The 12825-nt window shown below is 39.9% G+C and overlaps 1 long non-coding RNA gene across 1 annotated transcript in view; it reads right to left on the reverse strand.

The window, feature by feature from the left end:
• LOC121269809 overlaps positions 1–10219 on the reverse strand; it is a 64193-nt gene extending 53974 nt beyond the window's left edge. The window contains exon 1 of the long non-coding RNA XR_005941419.1: positions 10114–10219. This is a non-coding gene — a long non-coding RNA (uncharacterized LOC121269809). The remainder of the gene's footprint in view (positions 1–10113) is intronic.
• Between the last annotated feature and the right edge of the window lie 2606 nt (positions 10220–12825).

Genomic DNA, 12825 nt, shown 5'->3' on the forward strand with positions numbered 1-12825 from the left:
GGGATAGCAACAGCATCAAAAGCATGGGTCAGGGTGCTCTTGCAGTCTGCCTTGGAGGGAATGGGTTAAGATAGCACAGATGTAGTAGGCAGAAGCATGGAGGAAGACAAGTTTCAAAATCTACATTTGGGGATGAGGGGTATTGGAATGACACCGTGACCAGTTTACATAGAAGGTTTCCTTTGTAAACGTGGACATAGAAACTTACAATGGGAAAATGGGCATGAGGATATATTTTAAATATTTCAACATGGAAACTGAATTATGTCTTCCACAGGGTCCAATTACCTCTGCTCTCTCACCCCACTGTATCTAAAGATTACACTTGGTATTAACACACCCCAAGAACTGCCACAGAAAATAGACTAATAGCATATTCAAAATCTTATGACCACACACAGATCGTATCAACGTTTTCCAATATCATTTCCTATGTCAATATTTATAATTAAAACTGACTATGTAAATGTATCACATAGTAATTACACCTTCCCCCAGCAAGTGGCAAATAAGGCAAAATCATGTAATTACATCATGACAAGCCTATATAAGCAATTCCCATTATAAATGGGGACAAATAAATTTATAATGGAAATATGAAAATGGAAATTTAAAAATAAAACAAAATACATGACTTTAAAAAGAGACCAAATTACATTTGCTGGCCTGATCCAGTTATACCACAACTTCTAATGTTGCTTGATCTTGATCTTGATTCCTGTGTGTAACATCACAATAGTTCACAAAGATTCAGACTTCTGCCAACAATCAATATTGAACTAATCAATGTAATTAATTGCGTATTATACACTAAACAATACTCCAACATTCCCAACAATACTTAATTATATTCCTATTAAATAAGACCCTTTCACAGTTTGTTTATGCATGTTTAACTATTATGTATCACACAACACTGGAAAATTCCAAATGGAAGCTTTGCACATCAATGGTGTGGACAGATGTACCATTGGCTACATTTTTCTAGCAATGTTTATTCTATAATTAGGCTCTTATTGCAATGTATTTTCAACTATCCTAATGTATTCCAAGAAATCCTGTTGCAAGAATTAACTTTCCTTGAGGCAGATGAGTTTGCTTTGTCAAGATTCAACATAGTCCATTTTTAACGGTCACTGTTTCATTGTAATTTGTTAGCATACGTTCATAACTTTACCTTCAAGCAGAATTATGATTCTCAATCTGATTGTTGCACATTTGGTTCCATAATTACAATGACAAATAGCATTCCATATAGTACCTTCAGTATCAAAATCCAGATTAAAACGAGTGTCAGGAAAACAAAGAGGATTTTAGAAGTTGTAACTGAAATCTTGGTCAAAGACGTAGATTTCAAGGAGATTGTTTTAAATAAAATGAGGTGGAGTGGGGAATAGGTTTTGGGAGGAAATTCTAGCATGTAGGGCCTAAATGTCACTGAATCAACTCAGATGAGAGAAGTGGCATCTAATTTTCAATCTAGGCTCAGGAACCTGAAGACCGGATCATTTCTGGATCCTAACCCTCTATCGCATCAGCGTCAGTGACCCGATGTGATTTTTAAAGGGGAAATGGGCCGGAGGTGAGCTCAATGCTCCTCAGCAGGAATTAGTTCTGAAGGGCGATTTTGAAAAGCGAACAGTAGCCATTACTGGGTTTGCTGTTGCCTGGAGGAATGGGGTAGACAGGAGAACAGAGGGCGAGTAGCCTCACGGTTTACACACGTGCCCAAACATTCACTCCTCATTCAAGCTGATCTGCTCAAATGGCAACTTTGTCCCACTGCATGAGCACCACAGTTTGACTATTCCTTTTTTATATATGATTTTTCATCAGCAGCCACAATCAATAATAGCTCTCCACTTTGCTCCCAACAGCTGTGCCTTAACATGTCCCAGAAATTTTGCTCTTCCTATTAACTTTAAAAATGTGATTCTCCCCTCTTCAGCCTGTTAACAAGCTAATCAACAAACTGGGATTTTGAGATCCTTGTCGACACGAGAGCTAAGTGGCAGAAGAAGCGTATGGGCAGGCTGAAGTGTAAAAGGCAAAAAATGGGGCAGAGGTCCAGGTGAACAACTGCTGAAGATAGGATACCGATCAGGCTTTGTTGAATCTTACATGGTAAATGGACTCTGACGCTTCTGTTTATACATCTTTTTCTAAGACAAACAATCTAGAGGCACTTCAGATGCTGGTCATGAGAAGATCTTGTACATTGGTCTGCTGTGGTACTGTGCCTTCATGTACAGTAGTTGCAAAATAAAATGTGAAAACTCAAAAAAAAAAGCTTAACAGCAAGGTAATTGGAGGCACGTGGGTTGCCAGCTTCCCCCCACCCCCACTGCCCCATACCATCCCCCCTTTAACAATTCCAGTGTGTCATGGAGGCCATGGGAGACTGACACACCATCCAAGTGCACTATTTTCAACTGATCTTGTCCCAATAGGCAATTGAATGGTTGGAAATGTATTTTTAATAAAAACATTAACCTGATAAACTTCATCAGACTTTTTTTGTGTATGTTGTTTCACCTAATCTTGAACTCTGATTACAGACTCAAATTTGATTAATCTGGTCCCAAATGATCTTATACACTACACCTAACTTCTCCTCCAACTCAAATTTGAATTTCCCAGTCTGAATGGGCATGTGTCACTTCCTAGTTAGATTCTCAGACAATAGCTAATCAAGCTGTTTCTTAAGGCTCCCCAATTTCATGTTGATTCATTTCATTTAATATTTATTTGTCAATTATACTAACACAAATATTTCTTTGTAGAGGAAGGTTTATTGGTTTCAATCTGACAATTAGAAATTGAGATGGTTTCTTGCACTGAGATGTCACAAGCATTAAAGAGTCTATGTTATGGCAGTAATGGGATTTCATTGTATCATCCTAACAATGTGGGTTGAACATCAATCCTAAGAGTGCCTTCAATCTCCATCCTTCACCTCTCATCACCCGCCATTGCACAATTTAACATTTCTATCCTTCAAAATCAGAATTAAAGTCATACCTTGCTAAGCACTGCAAGAATAAAACAACTAAGTCTCTGACAACAAGTATTTTTCAATGGTCAGATTAGTGCACACTCCACTATTTCAGCTCAAGTTAATGACAGCTTTTTAACATTCCACAAAAATATGTTGCCTTTACAGGGCATACTCTTCATTTTATTGAGTTGGTGTATTTTCTGGATTAACTGCCTGAGGAAATAAGTACTGTACAATCAAAAAGAGTTATGCTGTTACCACATTGGCTTCCCTCTCCTGAAGCGAGTAGCAAATTAACAGTTTACTATCCCTATTCTCAATTGCAAAGATTTATCAGCAACATTCACTGAAGGAAATCACTTTACTATGAAAATGCAGTCCCACCTTCCACAGGATAATCCTAAAGGAATATTTCTAAATTATTTTTACAGCTGTTGAAGCAAGAGTTACTACTTGAAATTCGCATCAGGTAACAGTTGAATAAGTTCATTGATATCCTCAGAACTAATCAATAAGCATTCTGTTGTAAATTAACTGCAAGAGTTTTCTTGCAGTTTCCTATATAACAGGTCTGGAATAGCACTTGGTGCTTAGTTAAACATTTACTAAGAAGTTACTTGATATGAAGAAAATGAAGAAGAATAGTATTCATTGCAAGTCACCTCAATTTTGACTATACATACAGAAAATCTCAGAGTATTCCACAAACCCTGCAAGGAAAAACGTGTTATTGTAACTCAAGTGTAACATTTTTTTGGAGACCTCAACTTATTTTTGCATGGAATTATTTTTGAAAAATAGCACAAGAAACTGCCATTTGCACCATTGCACTTGTGCCACTACTAGCTCCATATTAGAGCTATCTATTCTAAATCGCTTGCCTTTGCTCTTTATCCATAACCTAATATTTTGCTTTTTAAGTGTTTAATGATTTAAAGATCCATGCATCTATATTCCAGATCCTCCATTCCATTGAGGGTAATGTTCAGAGTGTACTTTCTTTCTCAGTTCTTTGTCCCAAAATGCACCCCGCCATATTTACTAGCATGGGACTGCATTTGTATCAATCATAAGAACATAAGAGAGCAAGAAATAGAGCAGAAGTAGGTCATTTGGCCCCTCGAGCCTTCTCCGCTATTCAATAAGATCAAGGCTGATCTGATTGTGACCTTAACTCCACTTTCCTGTCTGCCCTCCATAGCTCTTGTGAATCAAAATTCTGTCTAACTCAGGCTAGAATATATTTTATGACCCAGCCTCCCCTGTTTTCTATGCATGAGAATTCCAAACACTAACAACCCTCTGAGAGAAAACATCCCTCCTCATCCCCATCTCAAATGGGTGACCCCTTATTTTGAAACCATACCCCCTAGTTTTAGATTCCCCCATGAGGGGATACATCCTGACAGCATCAATCCTGTCAAGCCTACTCAGAATCTTATATGTTTCAATAAGATCACCTCTCATTCTTCTAAACTCCAATGGATATAGGCCTAACCAGCTCAATCATTCCTCATATGACAAATCCCTTATCCCAGGAATCCACTGAGTCAACCTTCTCAGATGGTCTGATTAATCCTTTTTCATGGGCCTGAAGTATGGAACCAAACATAGTCTAAAATATCACCATTAGCAAAAACATATTGGGCAGGGTTTTTAGGTGGGCGTGCGGGCACGATCAGCAGGCCCAGGAGCCCCCGGGGAACGGACTGCCATCCATGATCAGCCCCCAACCACGATTTCACACGGTCAGCCAGCGTTAAGCGCATGCTAAAACAGTCGGTGCTGCCAGGGTGGGGCGGGCGCTGATGTAATCACAGGCGCAGGGGTGCGCTGAATGAAAGCTCCCTGAAGGCAGAGAGCTGCCTCAGGGAGCTGAAGAATTCAAAACCAATAAATAAAGTTTTTAAAATCTGGAAAAAAAACGTCCAAGCATCACAATCAGTCACCTGAGCATATACATGATGAAAATCCTGTCGATACATTTTTTTAAAAATTTAATAACAGAAAACTCATCCCTCCCTTGGATGAAGTTTCATCAAAAATGCAAAGCCCTGTAAGGTTGGACAGACCACGAAAAATCGGGGTCAATTGGAACTTTAACAACTTTAATTGTCGGTGGGCCTGCTTCTGGCACTCGCGCTTGCCAATCGACCGAAATATTACATGAGCGCGGGATGACGTCAGGATGCTCACCTGACGTCATCATGCGCGATTTCGCGTCCGATCAGGTCAGGTGCGTACCCACATGCCGACCTAAAAATTCCGCCCATTGAGATTATTTGGCTTTGCGAAATCCAATGAATTACAGATAAAATGATAGTAAGTTGTGCTAAGTATAAGGTCATACATAAATAATTTAACCCTATCAATGTTCAGACATCAGCAATAAGAATAACTTCAATAGACATGTTACTACTGATTTCCAGCAAATATACCAAGAAGATGTTATATTATGTAAAAACACACTTTGAAACATCTGTCATGTGTGCGACAGAGGGAGCCTCTGCACATTACTCAAGGACAAGTGATACAATTTTGTTTTAGGGAAATTTTCAAACTAGGTATTATAAACTACCCATCACTGCTTACATGCAGCAACCAAATAATAAGTTTTTCTAAAATATTATAATTGATAACTCTAAGTTTAACAGGAGACAGCAGCAATTCTCTTTTCCTTATAATGTGTTCTTTGAAGTTCTTAACACCCGAAGAGCAGTTTAAATCATCAATCTTTCTTCATGGATATTACAGAATTTCTTAAAGATCAAAGACATGTGAATGAAATATATATAGAAAAGTTTGTGTATACAAGGATTCATTTGGTAATGTCATTAATGGCCTATGGGTGACTGCATAATTACTGGTTGATTTAGGGTTGAATGAAGTGCAGGGACTTTTGGTTTCATGCAACAGTGGATATTGTAGCACTCTGGGATGAGGCAATATTCTAAAATTACTTAGCAGTTTGCAATTTTAAATTACATCATGTTGGAAAGCTAATTGGAAAGCACATTTAAATGCGAGAGTAGGTAATTAGAAGGAATGCACTAGTGTACTTCCAGTTGACAGACTTGGGACCTCTATGTAAAAGACCCAAACTTGTCATTTTAAAATATTTAGAGGGCTGGGCTTTCTGATTTTTGAAACTGGAGTTTTAATATCTCCTCATACACAAAATAAAACTTTATTCGAAGGTAACTTTCCCACTGAAATATCCAAGCTTTTCAACAGTGTTTGCATATGAATTACATTATTAACTTAATTCACACCACCACTAAATCTCCAGAAAGATAAATTTAAAGTGTATGAAACGTCTAACACAATTCAAAGCAGCTTTATTGGAACATTTTAGACTGCAATATAATGGATCCAAACTGAAGTGCTTTGAAAAGTCTGTTCCAAATTGTTTGAGAAACTGAGCCTACATAAAACTGACACAATTAAAAACATTGTAAAATTCTAATAGTATTTCATTGTGATAATCTCACAAGGCTGAATACACCCCGTCTGAATTTTGACCTTGTCTTAAAAGATAAAATACAATGTAGTTGGTGAAAGGCAATAAAAAGCATCCCCCTCCACATGGATGCTCCCATAACTCAGAGAGCACTCTGCCACCAATCCTGCCCCACCCCTAACAACTTGTAAAGGTAACCACAATTTATACTGCATGAGAAGAGAGTGAAGCAGTATAAATTGTTGTTCCCTTTACAATTGGTATTCTTGCAAATCTCTCCTGATGAGCGCAAAACAAAAAGCTTTGACAGCATATCTCTTTTTTCAGTGATCAGCTATGAATTCTCCCTGACAACAAGCCTCTTTGGTTTGGTTAACCTGGGAACAGGGGTCCCAAGTCTGAGGCTATTGAAATGTACATGACACATTTCATACCTGAAAACAAGGGCAAGAGAAACTGGGGCGACTGCAGATAGATTTTTGGTCTCTGAGTTTTTTGGACTGAACGAGAGGGGGGGGGGGGCAGAGAGAGAGAGAGATCACAGAGTTAAAAGGCTCAGCAGGGTGAATAAGGTTTTATGAGCTACTAGGCAGAATGCAGGAGTAAGGACAGTCTCTAGTTGAAGAGGCAATTACCGTAGCACTCTGAAGACTCTGGAAGGTTTGCACTGGCAAAGCCTGGAGGAGAAATCACCAGAGAGAGCCTTACAGCAGTAGTCGGTTTAGAAATTCTCCAAAAACTGAAGAAGTGCTTTTCAGCAGTCATGGGACATTACAATGCAGCAAAACAGGGAAATGTGAACCCATTGGGAGCTGGGAGTGACTGTGGATTGTTTCCTACAAAGACTGTGGATATTTATACTGCATCACTCTCTTCTTATGCAGTATAAGGTTCTCTTTGTAACTGCTATTCTTGCAAACCTGTCCTGATGAGTACTAGATGAAAAGCTTTGACAGCTTGGCTATTTTTTTGTGTATGTGATGGGGGTTATCAACCACTACATGCATAAATATTAATAAAGATTATCTTTTCTGTAGTTTAGAGTATTAGTTGCCTACCAGGTAATGTTTAGTTACTGGTGCTTTTAGTTTGTTTGTTACAGTGATAGTCTTTCAGCTTGAAATCTTGTGCAATTCCTTTAAGTATGTCATTGGAAATTCAAATATATTTTCAAAAGCTATTGGTCTCTACCACACTTGTAACACATTAAAAATATACAGAAGAACAAAAACTTACAGATAGAGTAAGACCGAAATAGTGAGATGAGCCAGCAGAGAGTTTACATTGTATGACAACCGTATAGAGAGGGAAAGAGGGAGAGTGAGGGGGGTATGGGATAGACTGAAACAACATGGTACAATTTTAAAAGGGTAATAGGGACAGTGAGACCTGGAGGATCACATACAGAAGTCTTTGAAGGTGGCAAGACAACTTAATAAGTTCATTAAAAAGTCATAGAGGATCCATGATTTTATAAATAAATGAAGAGACTACAAAAGAAAGAAAGTTATGCTCAATCTTTATAAATCATTGATTGGGCCTCAGCTGGGGAATTGCATCCAATTTTGGGAACCACACTTCAGGAAAAAGATTAAGGTTTTAGAGATGATGCTAAGGAGATTTACTAGAAATTGTACCAGCGTGAAGTACTTCGGTTATGTCAGGAGGCCAGGAAAATAGGGATTGTTCTTCTTAAATCAGAGAGGCTTTTGGGAAGATTTAACAGAAGTGTTTAAAATTATGAAGGGTTTTAATTAAGCAAATAAAGAAAAACTGTTTTCACTGGCAGAGGACATTGATTTAAGATCATGAACGAAAGAACCAGGGTTGGGGAGTCTTCTTTGTGCTGCAAGTGATGAAGGTCTGGAATGTACAGACAAGAAGAGTGTTGAAAGCAAATTTAAACAGTAATGTTTAAAAGGGAATTAGATACGTACACAGAAAGGGAAAAATGAGGACAGAAGAAGGGTCAATTGGATATCGCTTTCAAAGCTGGTATAGATGAGGGGCCAAAGTTTCCTCCTGTGCTACATGATTCTATAAAAACAAAAATAATTAGAGTTGGAAAGAACAGGAAACAGAAAAAGGGCTTATTTGTTGAATAACACAACAGAACACCAACTACATTTTTAATATTGAAACTGAAGTTATTCATTTGCTTGCTTGTCAGTCCATGATTTTCCACCCATTCCATTTAATGAAATGGAAATCTGTCATCTATCAGGCACAGTAATGAAAAACTTCAATTGATGTATTACATGATGTGACTAAGTCTAAAGTTGTATGTAGACTGAGGCCAAACGAGTTTTATTGGGTGAGAAATTGAGATTGAATGTGCTAGTTTTTTGGGGGCTACAAGTGCCCTTAAAATTCCTAAAGATGCCTGCAACATATAACACACTTTTCGAGCTAATTGTACCAGAAACTGTAATGGTTGAGAGTATTAGCATATACGCAGCTAATATCTGCTGGAAGTACACAGAGCAGATGGATCATGTTATCAGCTGATTTCATGCCAGCGGTGGCTGGTGCCAGTTCAAAGTTCAATACTTCAGCTAACACCCTCCCTTAACCATCCGGCCTTAGGAAGAAACTCTTAACACCATTTAAATGGATCATCAACTCCTTACAGGTTATTTGCTGGTTGTTGCTTCGATTCTTACAAGGGTTTGGTGCTTTCTATAGTCATTGGAAGTTATAAAATTCTACAAAAAGTGGTGTGGCAGGTCCTGATGGAGCTTTAGCTGACTCAAGGCTTCTGCACAAACCAGTTTCTCTCAGATGGTAGGCATTCCCTTTGGAATACAAGCAATGAGAGCTACAAACTACATTTCTTTCTAACTTGTCAAACAGCAGCAGGCAAAGTGAACACGGCTTCGCAAGGATTGCAGGCTTCCCCATGCACCATTGAGTATATACGTATCACTTTGCAAGCAACGCAAGTCAACTCTGTCTTATACCGGAACCTGCAACATAACTGGTGAAAGGCTGTTGACTTTGAGTGGAGGAGACTGCAAATGCCCCGGAGGACCTTGGGCAGTTGGGCTTAGGAGACCTAGCTGGAGATTGCACCATCTCACATGGGCAGCAATAGTCTGAGCTGGCTGGCTGACAGGCAATAGCAAGGGCACTAACAGACCTGACAGGAGCGGAAGTAGAAATATTGTCTTCCTGAGACAGCACAGCAGGTTCACACCCCATTGAGTTACTGCAATTCCCCTGGGGCTACATGTTAACAATCCTAGTAATTTTTTGGAGGACAGGTTATTGGATGTCTGTGAACTTTGCATGGCAGCAGTCTGAGCTTCCGCTGCAGCACTCAGAAGTGGCTCCTCAAAGCTGCTTGACCTTGGCTTCCCAATGCAGAAAGCATTTTGTTATTACCTATCAATCTTCTTTTATAGGCTTCTCTCTGGCAAGCTGGCATCATTGTTTCTCCTAAGCTGCGCACTTACAAAGCAATCTGAAAGTTTCTGCGCAAACACATGTTGACCCCTTTAAGTTACCAAGCATGTGCAGCCACACAAATAAGTATTAAAGGCTCACACACTTAAATAAATTGGTCAGGCCTGGCAAAAATAATTAGTGGATACATTAAGTGGTTCCTGGTTATCATTGCATGCTGCCCAAGCTGCAGTGCACTTGTGCCTTATACCTCATCACATGCAGATATTTAGATCCCGCCTCTATGCATAATGTCAGAATGAGCTGATTGCAAGTGTGAAATCAAGTTATGGTGCTTCATCGTTGTCTTATCGCTGTTCTCCCACTGTCTGGCCAGATTGGACCTCCCGAAGATCTGAAAGCAAAAAGGTGCACGGATAAAATTTGAGGAAGAGGAAGAGAAGAAAGTAAGAGGTGCATTGCGTACACCATCTACAGCTTGTAAATTGGAAGAGATTGTAGAATGAGGTTTAAGTGAGATGCAAGAAAAATGATTAGGTAAGAGGATGCCATCACTTTCAGTTGTTTCTGCCCTGCCACTAATCATGGCCTCGGCCATGGACATCTCAATAGTAGTGAGTATAGTCTCCTCCATGTGGATTTGGACATGCAAGTGTGCCTGTCCCCCGCTTTGGTTAGCTCCTGTTGCCATTGATAGTACATGCGCCTCGTTGCCTGAAACCTCTGAAATTGTCCATCCCAACTCATTCCAATTACATTGCTGGGCCTGCACTCCAGTGAAATAGCTTCAGGAAACTGCTAAAACCCAGCACAATACTGTAGGATCAAAGGCCTGACATAACTGTTGTAAACCTCTTTTTGCTCTGCACTATGCCTAGGAAATAAGCATCGGTGAGGTGTAATCCACCCCAATATCTTTTAAATCACTGTAAGCAATAAAAACAGAAAATACCATAAACGCTCAGCAGGTCAGGTATCCAGGAGGTGACTTTTTTCAGAAAAGACACTAAATCAAGGTCCCATTGCCTGATCAGATTGACATTAAAGATTCCATTGCTCTATTCAAAGATGAGTAGAGTACTGTGTCCTGGTCAACATTCTTCCTTGAACTCATTACTACTAAAAATATCATTCATCTCACTGCTGTTTGTGAACCTTTATTGGGCAACATTGTTTACATTTTTTTTATTCTTTCACAGGTTATGGGCGTCACTGGCTAGGCCAGCATTTGTTGCCCATCCCTAATCACCCTTGAGAAGGTGATGGAGAGCTGCTTTTTTGAACTGCTACAGTCCGTCTGGTTCAGGTACCTCCACAGTGCCGCTTGGGAGCATGTTCCAGGATTTTGACCCAGCGACAATGAAGGAATGGAGATATATTTCCAAGTCAGGATGGTGCGTGGCTTAGTGAGAACTTGAAGTTGATGGTGTTCTGATTGCCATAGCCATACTGGCATGATGATATTGTGGCTCTTTAAAAAACGATATTTTTAAAACACCTTAACAAATTCAAAATGGCTTCCAAGGATCATCAGCCATTTCTTGTGGATTGAATTATCTTGTCTCCAGAGAGAACAGAAAGGACACTCCACCTGATTATTATTTTTGACCATCCCTCACAAGTGAGGCTGATTGTCCTTCATCAGTTCCAAGATGGCTGATGAGACTGATTCAGAATCTTCCGACTTAATGGCACATAAGGCATTTGTTGTCATATGTGGAATGTCTGGTCGTGTATTCCTAATTTGGGTCAATGGCGTGTTCTTTTCGCCTCTCTCATTTTTCCTCTTCATTTTGTCATTGTTGGGTCTCAAACTGCTGGGATCCTTCCTACAAACTGCCGCCATCTGGTACTGACTCGATGTTTGTTAGACCAGGAGATAAACAAAACCGCTAGACACCTTCAATGTAAAAATGCGGATTTTGCCTCATTCAAACACAAAAGGATTTGGGTGACCAAAAACCATGGGCAGAATTTTGCCCTTGGTGGGTGTCTGGGCATTGTGCTTCCTGATCCGGGGGAGGGATTCCCCAGCTGCCAAAGAGCCCACTGCTCCCTGAGATGAAGTGCTGTCTCAGGGAGATTAGTGACAGTCCAAAAAACTTTAAAAATAGTAAAACTTAAAAATTATTAACATGTCCCCCTCATGTGACAATGTCACACGAGATGGGACATGTTAATAAATATCACATAAAATGTATTAAAGTTTTTACAAACGGACATGAAACCTCATCCCTCCAGTGGATGAGGTTTCATGTATTATCAGAAGCCCGCTGGGGCTCCTGGCCTGCCCGCCAGCCTTAACGTTGGCCGGGCAGGTCTTTAATTATCTTAATTAGCCTGTCAATGGCCTTAATTGGCCATTGACAGGTCAGTGGGTGGACAGGTGATTTCACTGTCCGCCCGCCTTCCTAAACATTTAAAGTCCCATAGGCGAGTGGGCCCCACCCCCAAATCGCCGATGGGAAAATTCAGGCCCATAAGTGTGAAAAGAACACAGACTGTTTAACTGAATTACCACCACACTTTATTTGGACATGACTCAGCATTTCATGCAAGGTTACATGATAAGCAGCCGCCTATGCTTGCTGCTAACAGATATTTACAGAAGTTCAAAAACATCTTCAGGGACTTCAAGACCGACTTCTCTGTGAGAGAGAGAGAGAGAGCCATCCGCAAAGAGCCTTCCACTGCAGTCAATTAAGCAGCCTAAGTATATATCTGCAATATCTTGCAAGAGGACCAAGGACACGCTCCTCGAATCTGTTCCATTTTCAAGCCTACTTGTGAAAACAACCTCTGGCAAACTTATGACAAGAGCCTTCGCAGCTATGGAGAAGTTTCTGCTTTTCAAGATCTTCATTTCCAGCCAAAACATCAACTCAAGCAAGAAACATTGGGGTCGCAACAGAATAGGGACTGAGTTGAATTCCAATTTTATAATTACTGTTTTACCTTCAAC

This window comes from Carcharodon carcharias, chromosome 26 (assembly GCF_017639515.1).
Source record: "Carcharodon carcharias isolate sCarCar2 chromosome 26, sCarCar2.pri, whole genome shotgun sequence".
NCBI classification, from domain to species: Eukaryota; Metazoa; Chordata; class Chondrichthyes; order Lamniformes; family Lamnidae; genus Carcharodon; species Carcharodon carcharias.